We start from the raw sequence: 12500 nt of genomic DNA on the forward strand, positions 1-12500 counted from the left end.
AAAATGTAAGGCCGCACCCACGCACGCACGCACGCACGCACGCACGCACGCACGCACGCACGCACGCACGCACGCACACACACACACACACACACACACACACACACACACACACACACACACACACACACACACACACACACTGGGTGCTTTTTAAAGCATTTATATACCCAGGGAAAATGAGCTGTCACTTTATGAGTCATACGGAGGACTGGTTCTTAGTGAGGGATTAAAGCATGCAGGGAAATAAGGGAGCACTACACTTACTACACACACACACACACACACACACACTTACTACACACACACACAACACATTCATGCACGCCACCATGACCTTCTTCCCCCTAAACATGTGCATGTTCCATACACAAGCTTTAAATCCTCAATTCTCAAAATAAACAAAATCATCTCTAGGGAGAGCGTGTGTGTGTGTGTGTGTGTTCATATGTGTGCGTGAGTGAGTGTGTGTCTGTTTGCATCCATCACGAGATCACAAGGACTCAAATTATTTATTTATGAAATGTGATTTTTCTTCTGGTGCTCCCTTGCCCTATAACTCACGCTCATTCACTGGCATGCACACGCGCATGCACACGCACACACACGCACGCACGCACGCACACACACACTATGGCCGTCATAGTCTGCACACAGCTCTTAAAAAATGATTTGCCTCTAATCTGGTTCATTGTATGATGGTCATGGTGTGTGTGTGTGTGTGTGTGTGTGCTCCAAAGCCTTTTCCGAAACTGATGAAGATGATCTGAAATCCACTGTGCATTAATGTGGGAAATACTTGCAGTGTTCTCAGTTATTGATCTATGGGTATAGTATTGTTTTTTTAATCCCAAATACTGTACGTCAGAACTGGGCCAAATACGGGCCGCCCACCGGACGTTTTACATCATTTGTTTCCAACCTTTTACATCAAAACTGTACCGCCGCCATGATGTGCAGTGCTGTTTTTAAATGACCGTAAGTCTTGAACTATAGAAAGTATTTCAATGGTCGAAATCTTGTCAGAGTTTGTTTGTGACAAACCCAAAGAGGCAGAGATGGAGGCCGACATGAAGTGAGAAAACATGATTTAATTAAAACTAAACAAGAACAAACAAAAGGGGTACAACCAAAAGCGCGCACGTGGGTGGATAACAAACTAAGGGAGCTAGCATGGGAGCTAGAAAACAAAAAGGAGACTTAGCATGGAAGCTAGCAAAAAAAAAGGGGCCTAGCGTGGAAGCTAGCGGGTTGCGAGCAGGAAAACAGAAGTCGTACTTGTAAAATGAAAGAACAAACTGAAAGCAGGGAACAAAAACAGTAAGCTACAAACATTAAACGAATATAGCTTACCGCTACGCTGCAAAGACACGACAAGGTACGACACAACAGGAGCGATAATACATGACACGAGAGCGACAATAATCCAGCACTGACTGGAGGAACAAAGCAGGTAAAATAGGACCAGGCTGATTGACACCAGGTGTGGCCAGGTGCCAATCGGCTGCAGCTGAGGGGAAACAAAGCACTCAGGGAGACAAACAGGAAGCTGAACCAAAATAAGAGTGCTGACAGGAACTAAGGACAGGAAATACTAAATACACAGAGGAAAAAAATGAAACACGGACAAACTGTCATTGGCAAACCTGAAAAATCTGCCCTTTTGAGTGTTATAGGAGTTATTGTGGTAATCTACGTCACAGCAGCTCAGACCAGGAACAAAGCAGAGTGGGTGGGGTTTGTTTTCACAGCAGCCAGCGCCAAACGCATATCAGGAACAGATGCAGAAGCAAATTTTCACAAGAAATTTCTGCATAAAAGTGATAATACATCATATTGTACGTGTTTATTACCCTTTGTATTCATATTTTGCTACTTGTTACATTCTTGTTGTCCTTTTTTTATTACTGTAAAAGAGGAGCGATATCCATATGTTGTTAATATTCAGTGTTTTATTGTTTATAGTTAATATTGTAAATCCCACTGTGGAGGGGGGCGTGGCCTGCAGACCTGTTGCTGCGGAAAAATTGTGGAGGTTTCTCTCCACCGGGTTCCTCGGACCACAACGCACTGACATGACAGTACCGTTTCAGGGTTTAGAACACGGTTTTATTTTTCAATAGCTCAGTCTCTCAGGTGCTTTTCAGCCATTGTCTTTTTCTGGCTGTCTCTCACTCTCGCTCTTCCCCAGCTCCAACACCTCTCTTCTCCCTGGTTGCTGCTTTTTAACAGAGCGACAGGTGATTAGATAACCAGGCCCAGGTGGGCCATCTACGCACCTGTCGCTGATCTCAAAGCACACCCCACTTCGCTGCAGGTCCGCAGGCCACGTCCCCTCCACACTCACCTTCTTTATTTTAATGTACATTTTGGGTGTCCCATTCAGTAAAAAACTGTACAATTCGATTCCGTTGTTTTGAGGTGGTTTTTCATAATGTTTTTTAGAACTCTATCCGACATTGTGACTTTTATGTATTAGTTTTCCTGAAAAAAAGGGACCCAAACACACGAACTGTACAGCAGATTTTTACAGCAAAATTTGTACATATAATTTATAGACACACATTGGCCCCCCAGACATTTTTTCTCTCAATGTGGCCCCCGAGTCTAAATATTTGCCCAGCTCTGCTGCACGTTGTTCGTAACTCGCAACTAGCTTAGCCTAGCTAAAGCTCAAAACGTACTAAATCATACTTGTTAACCTTGAGACCTCTGATTTTGGGAGATGGGGGGGGTGGGGGTGTGTTTGTGTGTTGAGGTGGGGGTGTAGCGGGGGTTGTATATAAGTAAGTATATCTTTATATATATATATATATATATATATATATATATACTGTATGTATATATATATATATAAATATACTGTATGTATATATATACATACTGTATGTATATATATGTATATATATATATATACTGTATGTATATATATATATATATATATATATATATATATATACATATATACATATATATATATATATACATATATATACATATATACATATACATATATATATACATATATACATATACATATATATATACATATATACATATACATATATATATATACATATATACATATACATATACATATATACATATATACATATACATATACATATATATATATATATATATATATATATATATATATATATATATATATATATGTATATATATATATATATATATATATATATATAAAACGTATTTCCTTGAATTGACGCCGGGGCGCTAATTAATTTGAAACCTTTTCTCACTCCTGTGCTTACCAAAGGCATGCGGTAAAAGTAAGCATGCGCCAATTATTTTAAAACCTCTCCTCACTCCGGCACTTACCAAAGGTATGCAGTAAAAATTTAAGTGTGATGTAAGCTTGGACCTTAAATCCTACGGAATAGCTCTTAATCTTCTTCCCTTTATGCGATTTCAAATTACCGGTATTGAAATCAGCCTCCTCCATTTTCAAAATGATGACAGGGGAAGTGTCACTCGTGACGTCATGAGTTTGACCAGGCGGTAATACTAACCATGCGCTAATTATTTTGGGAAGCGAGTTTGACCCGGCAGTAATTCAAAGCAGGCGCATACTATATGCCCTGAGGCAATTCAAGGAAATACAGTATATATATATATATATATATATGTATATATATGTACATATATATATATATATATATATATATATATATGTATATATATATATATCCACCGATTGTGCAAGTTGTCCCACTTAAAATGATGACAGAGGTCTGTAATTTTCATCATAGGTACACTTCAACTGTGAGAGACAGAATGTGAAAAAAAATCCAGATATTCACATTGTAGGAATTTTAAAGAATTTATTTGTAAATTATGGTGGAAAATAAGTATTTTGTCAACCATTCAAAGCTCTCACTGATAGAAGGAGGTTTTGTCTCAAAATCTCATGATACATGGCCCCATTCATTCATTCCTTAACACGGATCAATCGTCCTGTCCCCTTAGCAGAAAAACAGCCCCAAAGTATGATGTTTCCACCCCCATGCTTCACGGTAGGTATGGTGTTCTTGGGATGCAACTCAGTTTTCTTCTTCCTCCAAACACGACGAGTTGAGTTTATACCAAAATGGATACATGGATGATACAGCAGAGGATTGGGAGAATGTCATGTGGTCAGATGAAACCAAAATACTTATTTTCCACCATAATTTACAAATAAATTCTTTAAAATTCCTACAATGTGAATTCCTGGATTTCTTTTCACATTCTAGCTCTCACAGTTGAAGTGTACCTATGATGAAAATTACAGACCTCTGTCATCATTTTAAGTGGGAGAACTTGCACAATCGGTGGCTGACTAAATACTTTTTTACCCCACTGTATATATTTAAATAATCCGTTCATGAATGAATTCGGCCAAAGTGTTTAATGGAGAAGTCTGATCTACCAGATTTGCAGGCAGCATACCCCTTCCCTTTTCGAGCTGTCCTGGATGAACTGAAATTATTTTTTGTAATCATTTCGGAACTTGCAAGCGTACTTCTTCGTCTTACTCGTCGTCGCCATGTCTCTTCTACGTTCTTCTTCTTCGTCTCCGTTATGTTTTTGGACGTTCCTACTTGCCGTAGTTTTGAAGCAATGTATGATGGAAATCCGGATGTTGTGTGTCAGTGTATTAACGTGTCGGCTGGAATAAACACTCGCTGAGAAATATCTCTGTGCCTGCCTACTTTATGGGTTATAGATAAACCTTCGGATAACGGAGACATATAGAATAGTCTCCTTTTCAGGTGAGAGAGGACGCTAAAGCCAGTGCCTTTAACACACGCCCCCAATATTTTTGTCTGGGTGGAAATTGGGAGAAATTCAGGAGAATGGTTGCCCCGGGAGATTTTCGGGAGGGGCATTGAAATTCGGGAATCTCCCGGGAAAATCGGGAGGGTTGGCAAGAATGACTAAATGCTACGTGTGCAACAGTATAAAACATGCTTTGCTTCAAAAGTAGCAGTGGGAAAATGTGAACACACCAACATGTAGCGGGTGATGGCGTTAAAAGTCATGTTTGATGGTCTCACGGCTATCCCTCGTCTTTTTGTTAGCTCACTCACCCGAGTTCCTTAGCTGGAAATTAAACAAATCTCACCAAATAATATTTTTCCTGAAGTGATCATGACAACCATTGCGGAAGTTATAAATATCGCATGTTCGCAACATCATTAGAACTTGTTAAAAAAAAAACCTAAGTTCTTGCATTCAACCATGAATTGATTAACGTGGACCCCTACTTAAACAAGTTGAAAAACCGTATTTGGGTGTTACCGATTAGTGGTCAATTGTACGGAATATGTACTAAACTGTGCAATCTACTAATAAAAGTATTAATCAATCAAAACCCAATTTAAAGACCCACTATACATAGCGTCTCCACATCACACTTTTCAAGCCCTACACCAGGGGGCGCTATAGGTTGTCTATTATCGCCTTTCCTGAGACAGACACTACAGCGGGTCGGGGGCCACCACAGCAAACACTGCGCGCAAATCAGACAGCCGTATAGTGTCTAAGGGGAGTGCTGCTAGGGAAAAAACTGTTCCACAGTGACCCCAAAAGAATCAGAAATAGGAAGGGGAAAAAAGGATTTGAACGAGATGAGAGCGTGCCTCGCCGAAGGGGGGAGAAGGAAAGTTAGCCACGAGTCCAACAGAAAGCTTTTAGAGTGGATTTGTTCAATGTGGGACAAACAGGTTCTAGAAAAAAAATCGTAATAGTACCTCAACTTACTGTGACGGAGCTCTCAACTCAAAACACTTCTTCAGCTTATCCGAGGTCGGGTCGCGGGGGAAGCAGCCTAAGCAGGGAAGCCCATAGACTTCCCTCTCCCCAGCCACTTCATCCAGCTCTTCCCGGGGGATCCCGAGGCGTTCTCAGGCCAGCCGGGAAACATAGTCTTCCCAAAGTGTCCTGGGTCTTCCCCGTGGCCTCTTACTGGTCTGACGTGCCCTAAACACCTTAATTAATTAATTTAAATCAAGCAGCACAATTTTAACACATAAAATGCCTTTGAAAAAAAACAAAACACTTTTGGATGAGAACTATTGGATCAAAACAATACAATATAATGTAGTACAAACTACTACAGTAGTTTTTTTTTTTTTTTTAAAGTAATGTACCGTATTTTTCGGCCCATACGGGGCACCAGATTATAAGAAGCATTAAAGGAGTCATATTATGATTTTATTCTACATTTAAAACACTTGCTTGTGGTTTACATGACATGTAACGGTGGTTCTTTGATGAAAATGTTGCATAGATTATGTTCTATAGATCATCGTCAAGTCTCTTCAGGATGCGCCGTTTTGTGGGCGCTCTTATTTACGTGCCTCCACTTCGACAGCGTCTTCTACCACGCCATCTTTGTTGTAGCGGTGTAGCGTGCAAGGACGGGAGTGGAAGAAGTGTCAAAATATGGGGCTAACTGCTTTAATGACATTCAGACTTTACTTCAATCAACATCGGAGCAGCATCTCCTCATCCATGGCAATAACAACGCGGGAAATGTGTCCCGTGGAAAAACGTCCGGCCGGAACTCTCTAATAACTAAAGTTCCTTGGGTGAATAATTAAACTCACAACACCGGTAGTTTTTAGTGCTTCCATAGAGAGTCCATAGCAACTGATAAAAGTTCGAACTCTATGCTACTTTGTATTAGAAATAGACAGATATCATTTATTTCTGTATGGTAAGGGATTATACGATGGAGTGCGGAAGGAAGGAGTTCTTGAATTGAACACTGTGGGAACAAAGCTGAAGAGCCTGTTGGAGTATGAACTCCGGTCTCCCTCAATTGTCTGGTGGAGTGGATGGGCAGGATTGTCCATGATGGCCAGCAGTTTGTCCAGTGCCCTCCTGTCCCTAGACTAATAAAATATCTCCAACAGCTTGCTGCACACATTAAAGGACCTAAACTTCCTCAGGAAAAAGAGTCTGTCATGCCCTTCTTGTAAACAGCATTGCAGTTGTCCTTCCAGTCCAGTCTGCTGTTCAAGTGGACTCCCAGTTACTTGTACTGCCCCCGCTACTGCCACCTCCTGGCTCTGGATGTTGATGGGCTCCAATGGGGTCATTCTCTTCTTGAAGTCGAAAACATGACAAAAACCTTTATATCGACAGGCCTGAAGCTGATCTGGAGATTTATATTTGTATCGGTTGGTATCGGAATTCGGTAATTAAGAGTCGGACAATATCGGAATATCGGATAACAGCAAAAAAGCCATTATAAGTAACGCTGACCATATTATTAGATCAGTCATACTGGAAATATGCAAAAAATAAAAAGAGATTTGCTGTTCTTCATTCACAGTCCTTATGAAGGACAAGAACAAATATGCTTGGCTTTTTTATGCATTCTAAATAGTAGACAAATATCTAACAATTAAATCAACAGATGGAGGGCCCTCTCATTATATTCTAAAAACATCCAGGGTACGAACCCTGTTTCCATATGAGTTGGGAAATTGTGTTAGATGTAAATATAAACGGAATACAATGATTTGCAAATAATTTTCAACCCATATTCAGTTGAATATGCTGCAAAGACAATATATTTGATGTTCAAACTGATAAACATTTTTTTTTGCAAATAATCATTAACTTTAGAATTTAACGCCAGCAACATGTGACAAAAAAGTTGGGAAATGTGGCAATAAATACTGATAAAGTTGAGAAATACTCATCAAACTCTTATTTGGAACATCCCACAGGTGTGCAGGCTAATTTAGAACAGGTGGGTGCCATGATTGGGTATAAAAGCAGCTTCCATGAAATGCTAAGTAATTCACCAACAAGGATGGGTCGAAGGTCACCAATTTGTAAGCAAATCGTCGAACAGTTTTAGAACAACATTTCTCAACAAACTATTGCAAGGAATTGAGTGATTTTACCATCTACACGGTCCGTAAAATAATCAAAACGTTCAGAGAATCTGGAGAAATCACTGCACGTAAGCGATGATATTACGGACTTTTGATCCCTCAGGTGGTACTGAATCAAAAACCGACATCAGTGTGTAAAGGATAGCACCACGTGGGCTCAGGAACACTTCATAAAACCACTGTCAGTAACTACAGTTGGTTGCTACATCTGTAAGTGAAAGTTAAAACTCTGCTATGCAAAGCAAAACCCATTTATCAACAACACCAAGGACCGCCGCTGGCTTTGCTGGGCCCGAGCTCATCTAAGATGGACTGATGCAAAGTGGAAAAGTGTTCTGTGGTCTGACGAGTCCACATTTCAAATTATATTTGGAAACAGAGGACGTGGTGTCCTCGGGAACAAAGAGGAAAATAACCATCCGGATTGTTATAGGTGCAAATTTCAAAAGCCAGCATCTGTGATGGTATGGGGGTGTATTAGTGCCCAATGCATGGGTAACTTACACATCTGTGAAGGCACCATTAATGCTGAATGGTCCATACAGGTTTTAGAGCAACATATGTTATTATCCAAGCAACTTTATCATGGACACCCCTGCTTATTTCAGCAAGACAATGCCAAACCACATGTTACAACAGCGTGGTTTCGTAGTAAAACAGTGCCAGTACTTTCCCGGCCCACCTGCAGTCCAGACCTGTCTCCCATCGAAAATGTGTGGCGTATTATGAAGCGTAAAATACGACAGCTGAGACCCCGGACTGTTGAACGACTGAAGCTCTACATAAAACAAGAATGAGAAAGAATTCCACTTTTAAAGCTTCAACAATTAGTTTCCTCAGCTCCCAAAAGGTTTTTTGAGTGTTGTTAAAAGAAAAGGTGATGTAACACAGTGATGAACATGCCCTTTCCCAACTACTTTGGCACGTGTTGCAGCCATGAAATTCTAAGTAAATTATTATTTGCAAAAAAAAAAGTTTATGAGTTTGAACATCATATATGTTGTCTTTGTAGTGCATTCAACTGAACATGGGTTGAAAAGGATTTGCAAATCTTTGTATTCCGTTTATATTTACATCTAACACAATTTCCCAACTCATATGGAAACGGGGTTTGTGCCAACAGTACTCCAATTACATGTCGTGACGTAAAAAGCGCTAACGCAGACGGACTATTTTACCAGGCGCATTAATATATTTTCGGCCCACTTAGATTAATGACACAAAATGCAGAGAGCTTCAACCGGTGCAACTTTAATTCTCTCCTCCTCAAAATGTACCCGTTTGTTTTAAATGAAATGAACCACTTGTTTTACAATATATCAACCATTAGTCTCCTCCTACCTCCTTCCGCTTCCAAGGGCGCTAAGTGTGCTCAGCTTGTTCGCCTGGCTTCCACACACAGTTCGTAGCAACTCTCCTTAAATGTGACAAATAAACAACACAAACACGAGGGACAATAAGATAACCTCTCACAAATGTTCGGACAAAATATGACAAATATATCTTTGTCTGCATGTTTTACCAGTCTTGGAGTAACGTGAGCATGTAGTTGTTGATGTCAGACGGAACGGCAGCCAGAAGTCAAGCGTCAACAATAAAGGAAGTAACAGAATAAAAGTTGGCTCTTCAAAATAAAGGCACAAAAAAAAACATAACATGACAGAACTGCATTGTTCTCTTGAGATAAAATTTGCTGCCATTTACAATATTAGTGAGCTAATGCTAGCGTACGCTGCTATTGTTGACTCCGACTCTGCTTGGTCTCAAACTTTTTTGATTGATTGATTGATTGATTGATTGATTGATTGATTGATTGATTGATTGAAGATTTTACTAGTAGATTGCACAGTACAGTACATATTCCATACAATTGACCACTAAATGGTAACACCCGAATAAGTTTTTCAACTTGTTTAAGTCCGGGTCCATCCATCCATCCATTTTCTACCGCTTATTCCCTTTTGGGGTCGCGGTGGGCGGTGGCGCCTATCTCAGCTACAATCGGGCGGAAGGCGGGGTACACCCTGGACAAGTCGCCACCTCATCGCAGGGCCAACACAGATAGACAGGGTCCACGTTAATCAATTCAAAAATTTCTAAAAGTAAATTCTAGATTATAATTCATTCATCTCTCCCGTGCTAGTAGACAAATCAATCAATCAATCATCAATCAATGTGTACTTATATAGCCCTAAATCACTAGTGTCTCAAAGGGCTGCACAAACCACTACGACATCCTCGGTAGGCCCACATAAGGGCAAGGAAAAATGTGGTCACTTTCACATCCACCAAGATGGCGAAAAAGATCCCGAAAGACCCTTACAGCAGGAACTTTTTTTTTTTTACTTTTTGTGAGGATTGTGATTGTTTCTTCATCTAAACGGAATTATGTGAGCGTCCCGTCGGTCGGCACTCCAATGAATGTGAAAATATTATAGTAAGTTTGTTTTATTATGGTTAGTTTGTATGTTTAGAACCTAGCACTGCTGCTAATGCTATAGTGCCACAATAAAACTGCATCCATAACTCGGCTTCTAAACTTATTACTCGTCCTCTTTGAGTTCGGGCTCAAAAATATAAGGTTCTGGATCATAATTTTTTCCCAAAGTAATCGTTGTTGGTTCTGACAAAGTCTGCTTGATTAGCACTGCTGCTAATGCTATAGTGCCACAATAAAACTGCATCCATTACTGAGCTTCTAAAACTTATTACTCGTCCTCTTTATGTTCGGTCTCAAAAATATAAGGTTCTGGATCATAATTTTTTCCCAAAGTAATCGTTGTTGGTTCTGACAAAGTCTGCTTGATTAGCACTGCTACTAATGCTATAGTGCCACAATTAAACTGCATCCATAACTCGGCCTCTAAAACTTATTACTCGTCCTCTTTGTGTTCAGGCTCAAAAATATAAGGTTCTGGATCATATTTTTTTCCCAAAGTAATCATTGTGGGATCTGACAAAGTCTGCTTGATTAGCACTGCTGCTAATGCTATAGTGCCACAATAAAACTGCATCCTTAACTCGGCTTCTAAAACTTATTAATTGTCCTCATTGTCTTCAGGCTCAAAAATATAAGGTTGTGGATCATAATTTTTCCCAAGGTAATCGTTGTTGGTTCTGACAAAGTCTGCTTGGGGACGGCGTGGAAAAGTTGGGAGAGTGGCCGTGCCAGCAACCTGAGGGTTCCTGGTTCAATCCCCACCTTCTACCAACCTCGTCACGTCTGTTGTGTCCTTGAGAAAGACACTTCACCCTTTCTCCTGATGGTTCGTGGTTAGGGCCTTGCATGGCAGCTCCCTCCATCAGTGTGTGAATGTGTGTGTGAATGGGTGAATGTGGAAATAGTGTCAAAGCGCTTTGAGTACCTTGAAGGTAGAAAAGCACTATACAAGTACAAACCATTTACCATTTACCATCAGCACTGCTGCTAATGCTATAGTGCCACAATAAAACTGCATCCATTACTGAGCTTCTAAAACGTATTACTCGTCCTCTTTATGTTCGGGCTCAAAAATCTGAGGTTGTGATCATAATTTTTTCCCAAAGTAATCGTTGTTGGTTCTGACAAAGTCTGCTTGATTAGCACTGCTACTAATGCTATAGTGCCACAATAAAACTGCATCCATAACTCGGCCTCTAAAACTTATTACTCGTCCTCTTTGTGTTTGGCCTCAAAAATAAAAGGTTCTGGATCATAATTATTTTCTTAAAGTAAGGGTTGTGGGTTATGACAAAGTCTGCTTGATTAACATTGTTGTTAAGGGGGAAGGGATGTGTGGTTCCTCCTCTACGTCATTATCTCTCAAAATGGCATGATTTTGATCAGATCTATTTACCCGCAAACTTTGGAAGTCTTTAACTGTCATAAATCAGATACATATGATAATGGCTTCAATATAGAGGCAACTTTTTTTTCCACTCTCCTGCTACTTTAATGCTAATGATCTGTTTGTCCTTGCCTGGCAAGGACATGCACTTTATCCTCTTGCTACAAACACATTGTACAGTTGTCCCCGTCCGTCCCTGGGTGGATGTCACGTGAGAGGAAGAGGGGGCGTTTTGCAATTTAGCAACTGACGCCGAGCTCGAGGTCGGACTTGTCACAAAACCCATTTTGAGATATTCAACGCTCCACTGCCGTCTGACAGCTAAAGTGGATAGAGAACCACACCCCCCGAAAAAATTGTCACGTTTCATGTGTCAGGTAAACCGCAACGAATGGGGCTCTTTGAATCCCCTTCCTTCTGTGTCCAAATGTCATGAAAATATGTTTTGTTGTAGGCTGAGTGTAATGTGCCTGTCGTGGTTTTGTTCCACTGTAAAAAGGTTACCAGGATTTCACAGTATTCGCAGTATTTTTTCACAATAAAACAAATGATACCGTTTTATTATCTCACAGTAAAATTCTGTAAATGTTACTGTGGAAGTTATGCAATTATTTCCGCACTTTCCAGGATATAGAGCGGACTGGTATTTAAGCCGCACCCATCAGATTTAAGAAAGATTAAATAATTTTACATATATTAGCCGCATCGGGCCAACAGCTGCAGAAATATACCGGTACAAAATATTTTATAATCG

General features: G+C 40.2%; 1 protein-coding gene and 1 long non-coding RNA gene across 12 annotated transcripts in view; one reads left to right on the top strand and one right to left on the bottom strand.

Annotated features, from left to right (window-relative positions):
* ppfia4 (PTPRF interacting protein alpha 4) overlaps positions 1-12500 on the top strand; it is a 270506-nt gene that overhangs the window by 105516 nt on the left and 152490 nt on the right. The gene's annotated exons all lie outside the window — the stretch shown is intronic.
* LOC133535629 (uncharacterized) lies at positions 5406-9505 on the bottom strand. The gene is made up of 3 exons (XR_009802264.1): positions 9442-9505; positions 9261-9336; positions 5406-5988 (listed from the first exon to the last, which is right to left on the bottom strand). It is a non-coding gene; the product is annotated as an uncharacterized LOC133535629 (long non-coding RNA).

The sequence above is a fragment of the Nerophis ophidion genome, linkage group LG16, assembly GCF_033978795.1.
Source record: "Nerophis ophidion isolate RoL-2023_Sa linkage group LG16, RoL_Noph_v1.0, whole genome shotgun sequence".
Lineage (NCBI taxonomy): Eukaryota > Metazoa > Chordata > Actinopteri > Syngnathiformes > Syngnathidae > Nerophis > Nerophis ophidion.